This window comes from Aythya ferina (genome assembly GCF_964211825.1).
Source record: "Aythya ferina genome assembly, chromosome: 4".
NCBI classification, from domain to species: domain Eukaryota; kingdom Metazoa; phylum Chordata; class Aves; order Anseriformes; family Anatidae; genus Aythya; species Aythya ferina.
This window is the reverse complement of record NC_140300.1, coordinates 69,945,607-69,952,213: the sequence shown is the minus strand read 5'-3', so window position 1 is coordinate 69,952,213 and position 6,607 is coordinate 69,945,607. Positions and strand designations below refer to the sequence as shown.

The 6,607-nt window shown below is 46.7% G+C and overlaps 1 long non-coding RNA gene across 1 annotated transcript; it reads left to right on the top strand.

Moving 5' to 3' along the window:
• Window positions 1–1,025: 1,025 nt before the first annotated feature.
• LOC311436876 lies at window positions 1,026–2,727 on the top strand. Its single transcript, XR_014693144.1, has 3 exons — window positions 1,026–1,252; window positions 1,866–2,042; window positions 2,603–2,727. It is a non-coding gene; the product is annotated as an uncharacterized lncRNA (long non-coding RNA).
• The last annotated feature ends 3,880 nt before the right edge of the window (window positions 2,728–6,607 follow it).

Here is a 6,607-nt window from a genome sequence, read left to right as displayed (position 1 = left end):
AGACTTCTTCCCATTTGGATGAGTTTTGCCATTCTCTTCAGTTTCCAAATATGCTTTTCTGGTCCAGATTTATCTCTACTAGTTCTCCAACTCTTTTTTTTTTTTTTTTTTTTTTTTTTCCTCGAGATCGAGCTCAATTTCACTGTGAAAAGCTTCAGGTCAAACTCAGCTCATTCCTGGAAACTCAGATTGCAGTTTTCTCCGAGTGACAAAGTCAGTGCTCTGACCTCACCGGTCACATCCGAAAAGCCTTGAACAGTGCTTGCGATCTCAATTCACAACTTAGGCAAACTATTTGTTCTCTGTTTCAGACCGGTCTGTAACACTGTGACCCAACTTACAAGCATTGCAGCATCTCTTTGGCCTTCCATCCTTGAGCAAAGCGTTGGACAGGCGAACACTGATTGATTCATCAGATATAATCCGGTATCCTGATGCAGACCAACACTTTGTAGGCTATGCAAAAGCTCCCCGTGAAATCGATGCCCATCTTGACCCCATTTCTGTGGCTGCCTGGTTTAGTAGTGATGGAGGCTTTCGAGGAGGTGCTGGGCCAGGCCTGGCTAGAGGTGTTTTCTTTGTGGCTGTAGATCCAGTGGACCAAACTGCTAGAAAATTGAGCTTCTAGATAAATAACCCAAGTCCAAGTGTTACAGAACTATGTTTATTCTTACTGTGCTCTTTTAGCCCTGAGCTGACTCTTTCTGAAGAGAATAAAACAAGTTTCAGGAATGCCTTTTAACAGCTTACGTACTTCCATAATATGGTTTCCCTGAAATAGCTGGAATTGAGCTTATTTCTAGGCCCTGTGACCCTCCCTGGAAAGACAGCTGCCCTCTGACTTTGGTGCTGAATTGCACAGATGCTTGCAAAGTGGAGCCCCGTTTCATCGGTGCTTCTGGGTATTTAAGAGCTCTTTCATCAAGGAGAGATGACAGCTTTCTTTTCAAATCAGCTCACTTAAGGGGAAAAAAAAAATAAGAGAGGATGGGGGAAGAAAAAGCTCTCAGCTCACAAAACACAAAACTGCTTTTATCGTGTTGTTGGATGCGGGCAATATTTTTAATCTCTTTCTCTCAAGCCAGCTTGAGCTCAGGAAACCCAGGATGTCTCCTGAAGACAGAGGTAGCTAACCAAAAGCATCTCCAGCTTTCTCCCGGGATGTGTGGAAGCAGGGAGGCTCCTGTTGCTGTGAATACCCGGTGCCTGGCACGGCAAAGACAAGCCTTTATCCCAGGGAAGATCTTGCCAGGTTAGCAGTGGCAGGTTATTAATACTTCTGGTGGCTTCAGGTGCAATATCGGATTTGCTGCCCGGCTGGGGTTTTGCCTAGACGGGCCGTTTTATTAGGCAGCAGATGGGTTGGAAGTGGTGTGCTGGGACAGGGCTAACTGCCTGGAATGTGAATTCTCTGCTCCCAGATCAGAAAGGGAAGGGGCTGGGGTGGAGGGCAGGAGAGCAAAACCCCCAGCTTTCCCATTTGGGGTGGAAAATGCACGTATAGTTTATGGGAGGAAATGAGTTTAACGGCGCCGATCATGGATCCTAAAGCAACTCTGATCAGTTGCAGAATGAATTTCCCTAATACCCGCTCCGTGCCAATATTGGGAGAGAGAATTTACGATCTTTGACGGTTTAAATTTTGCGATTCTGATCTAGATAAATAAGGAGCAGCAGGGCATATTGGCTGGACAGAAAATAAAAAAAAAAATAAAATTGCATCGATCCAGATTCTGCTATCAGGTAATTGGATCTGCTCTGTGTTTTTGGACTCATGTGGGCAGAAGTTGAGGCTGCCTCTATTGCAGTGAGGTCTGAGAATAAAGCCTTGCTGGCGAGGACTTTGGGTTTCTGCTTCGTTCCAGGCCAATCTTTGCGCACCCAAATGAATTCATTTGCAGGGGAGGCAGCAGCTCTCTCCCCTCGGCAACAGCACGTGGCTCTGCAGATGGGCTGTGTGTGTCAATATGGACCGAAGTGTGAAGTTGGAAATGATTTCCCCTCCGTCTTCCGTGACACAAAGGTCTCCCGGGGAAGAACTGGTTAGTGAGTCTTAAAAAAAAAACTGTAAATTTTGTGAGGCAGAGCCTGCTCTCTGAAGAGAGGTGAAGCTTTTGTTTCTGGCTGCGCAGGATTGCAAAGCCACGTTTCTGAGCAGAAGCTGGGCCATCTGCACCTCCAAGCACTTCAGCTTGTATCCCTGGAGCCAGGCTATGTGCTGATAGGAAAAAAAAAAAAAAAAAAAAACACTCTTTAAATCCATGGCAGGTTAAAATTGACAGCCCACGGCCTGGCTTGGTGCAATGAGGGTAGCACATGAGCACTTTTGGGGATTATGATTCAGGGCTGAGAGGTTCTTCTTGCTTCCAAATGATCCTATGGGATGTCTGCAGGGGGGGATTGCTGTTTTGGTGGCAGCGATGGAGGGACAAAAGCTGGGTGCCTGTTTCTCAGGGGATGGCATAATTGTACACCAGCCTGTGTTTCTAGTGCTGCAGGCAGTAATGTTTTTAGAGAGGCTTGTGCACCGATGAACTATTCCTAACATTGTTTAATCACTGCATCTGCTGAAATGTGACTGTCAGCTCTCAAACCCTCAAAGGTCACGGCTGCTTTGGGGAGGCAAAACCTGGCAGAGTTTCTGCATCGCTGTGTTACACTAGAGCTCGGCCACCAGATCAGATCTCGGAGTGAACTGTTTTGGACTGGATTCCGTGGCAGCGAACGACCAGGTATTACCAAACTTTTTAATGTCAGAGAATGCAGATCACTGACATCAGCAGTGCTGATCGTTCTTGTGATTGTTCTCTGCGTGGTTATATGCCGGTGGCAAGCTGCTTGCCTGGGATTGGAGTTGCCAAATTTTGCAGTGACGTGCCAAGTAAAGTATTTGCTAACACTGACTGATGACTGCCCTGGTGCTGAGGGCATGCAAACGATGTGTTACTTCAATCTCTGAATAGTTTAAAGAAAAATATAGACCTTATGCTATATTATATATGTATTTAATTTATAAAGGCATCTTGCCTGACATGGCTTTACCAGTCTGTGGCTACAATTTATTAAATAATCGACTAAATGGTGGCACCCAAACTTCACCAACACCTTGGTTCCCAAATACTGCTGCCTTTTTGACTGCTGTGAGCTCTGACATGATTGGACGTGCATGATGAAGGGATCTCAAGGTTTATCAGTCAATAATGCAGTGGCATCAGGATGTCTGGAGTGAGCACTGTTAATTTATTTAATGCAATTCCCCAGGATGAGTTAATGCATTTTTTCTGCACACTAGAAGATAATGCTTGATGATAGCTGCACATTGCCATAGAAACTAGGACAGGTTCAGCTGTAAGTCAAAGGTTAATTTATAATTATTTTTAAAATCATCTCACTAAAAGGCATCAGTTTAGACAGATCTTGTCCAAAACCTGATTCCTTACAAAAAAAAATCTATCCCTCTATTCTAGCTCTTCCAAAAATACATTAACATGGTTCCTGTTTGCTTAAGGCAGATTCTCCATAAGGTGTTATACAAGATAACTGTCTGGTTTTGAGTGTTTGTAGCTATGTTTGCAAATGACAGCGTGACTGACAGCACAAGCTCTCCGTGGGATGGCTGGGGACCAGAGCACGGATGACTCATTGTGTATGATGTTGTTTCACACCAAAGTGTTTGCTCTATATACTGAACATGTGTGCGAGTCAATAGCAAAAAGTTCAAGAGCAAACACAGCTTCGGTGGAAACAAATTCGCGCTGCCTGAAATCATCACGCCCGAGTCAGAAAGCTAATTTCAGCGAGGGCAGCTGAGGAGCAAACACCCATTTACACTCGTCTTTAAAACGGGAGGCTTCCATGGGACGGGTCCCATGTCCTCTGCAGATGCTCGAGGGCCAGGCAAGGTGAGAGGAGAGGCTTGGCATTTCCTTGCAGCAACAGCCGATTTGCTCCCGGTATGGGCAGGAACGAGCTCAGGTCCCTGCTCAGATGTCCCCAGTACAGCAGCAAGAGCCAATAATCAGGTAATGTGTTTCTCTTGCAAGCACAGACTTTTGACAAGGGCTTTCTCCCCTGCCTGTCTCCCCAACTGCATTTTCAGCAGACCGGAATGGTTGTTTTCATATCAGGAGCTATTAAATCATTCTGCTGCCAATTAACCCTCCCCTCCAGCCCGTGCAAGTCTATAAGGCGTAATTAAAAAACAAACAAACGAACAAAAACCAACAACAAACCACAACTCTTTTGGATTTGATGATGCTCGTGAAGTCCTCTGGGGAGCAGCCCCAGCCTCAGGCTGGCTCAGCGATGCGGAGGTGCCCCCGCAGCTGGCTCGTCTCCTCCCAGCTGAAATAATAAGGGGCCAGGAGAACAACATACGCCAGCTCAGTGCCTCCGGGGAGCTGATGGGACCTCTGGGCCACCTCTCCTCTCGCTAGGAACATCCCTCCACAACGTATGGTGGGGGAATTTAAATCCCGAGGGACTTCTGACTGAGCATATAAAGGCAATTTCAACTGTCTTTGTGCCCCCCTCATGTGAAGATTTTAGGAGGCGTTACTGGGCTCTGAATTTTGTTCATAAATGCCTGTTTTAGGTGAAGGACTGGCTGAGGCAGCACAGGGTTACAGGGAGCAGAGGGGTGAGTCTCTCACCAGTGCTTGCATGGAGGCTCTCGTGTGCTGGTAGGAGCCCATACCGGGGCTCTCGTGTCCAGGTATGAGCAGGAGCCATCAGAAAGGGACCGTCCATCTCCTGGTGCCACAGGCAGGCCAGCAGGCTGCAGCACCATCCCTCTGCTCCGAGCTGAGCCGAGGCAGGCGAGCCACCTCCTGGGGAGCTGGGACCAGATGGGGGGACAGGAGCAGCCTTGAAACACAGCCAGCAGGATGTCCTGCAGACCAAAGGGGTGTTACAGAGCGCAGCTGAAAAGAGGTCCCTCAGTGATTCTCAGAGCATTTCAGTTCACCTTTAACTTCCTTAAAACGGCGCACAAGTTATCTCCGGGAAATAAAATGAAATAAAGGCAGAGGCAGGGACGTGCCTTGAAAAGCACGGGCACCTGGGGACCGCTGCCACCTTCTGCAGCCCTGCCTGCTTGCAGGAGGCTCGTTATTGCTTTCCCGTCTTCCTAAATCTGACACTGCAAAGCTAGGAGGCTGGGAAAACCGCTTTGTGATGGCATTTAAGCTTTTGAAACGTGGCTTGTGTGTGTCCAATTTCCCACCAGGCGTGTGTAATGTGTATGGGTGCGAGAGAGCCTCCTGAGGAGCGAGAGGTAGAGCAGTTCTTCCAGCATTTCGTGCGTCTTGTTCAATTTGTATTTAACAATACACAGAGTGTTTTTTCCACCGGTTCCATTCTCCAGACCAATTTATCTGTTCGTCAGTGGGCACACACATAAGCGCACAGAAGTATTTGCATGTCAGTAAAGATTTCAGAAAATGTCCGAGCTGCGGTGAGCCTTCATCTCTTGCTGTTAAATTCCAGGTCTCTGATGGATTTCCCCACGCTGTTGCTAGGAGATGAAGATACTGCCTAACAAAGGATATATTGACAACAAAAAAATTTTCCAGAGCAAATCTATCTTGTTATGGTAAATACACTCTCGCCTAAAATGGATATAGCGGGATTTATTTCCCCATTGGTGGCAGTGGCAAAATTGCACGCATCAAGTTAAGGCGAAATCTTCCCATCACAAATGCGTTTTTGTTTTGTTTTGTTGACTTCCAGTGTGTTTAACGCCACGAGTGCTGTTGCCTTCCAGGGTGTTTTGTTGCTAGGCTGATAGCATGAACACATCCTACATTAGTATTTTTCCCTCTTCCCTTCTCTGCTACTTTTCCCTTTCAGGAAGAAGTGTGGCTTATTATAAAGGTTTCCTTTTTTTCATGACTCTTCTGGGAAACATGGATTCCTTTGTTTATTTTAACGCAGGGAAGAAGCGTGCATGTGGTAGGATTTGGCACAGAAGCAGCTGAGTGCAATGGAAAGGAAGATCAGCCTCTTGCCTTACAGCTTTAGGAACCTCTACATTAAAAAAAAGGCAAGAAATGAAAGCAAGCAAACAAACAAAACCCAAAACAAAGTCAAAACAAAAAGCCACAAAGTTGAATAAAGGGAGGAACTCCAGGAATTCTCATGGAAAGACTGAATTTCTAGAAAGTGATGAATTTTATCCTTTTCTTGTGGTGACATAATGACACCCAACAAACAGATCTGAGCAGCAAAAGGAAATGTGGCTTAAACCACACAAGATAAAAGGTTCCTAGAGAATAAGTAAGTCTAGCTCTGGCCTGATGGTTGTACTCGCTCATCCCCTGCCATCCCAGCAGCTCCTATGCCACCACAAACATCTCTGGCCCTCAGCACTCATGTAAACAGCTCAGTGCCCAGGAAGATTTGAGGACTGGGAGTGAGTTTAGCTTTTATGTTGCCGGAGAAAGAAAAAGGAGCCAAAAAAGAGCCAAAGAAAAGGAGCGTAAAGGTGAGCCCACCAGCTAGGCAGAAAAACGTGGCTGTGGAAGGACACGGCACATCCAGCCTGGAGCTGCTTGGTGGTCGCCCATTGTGGCCAGCCCCCTTTCCACGGGGAGAGGAGGAGACGCTG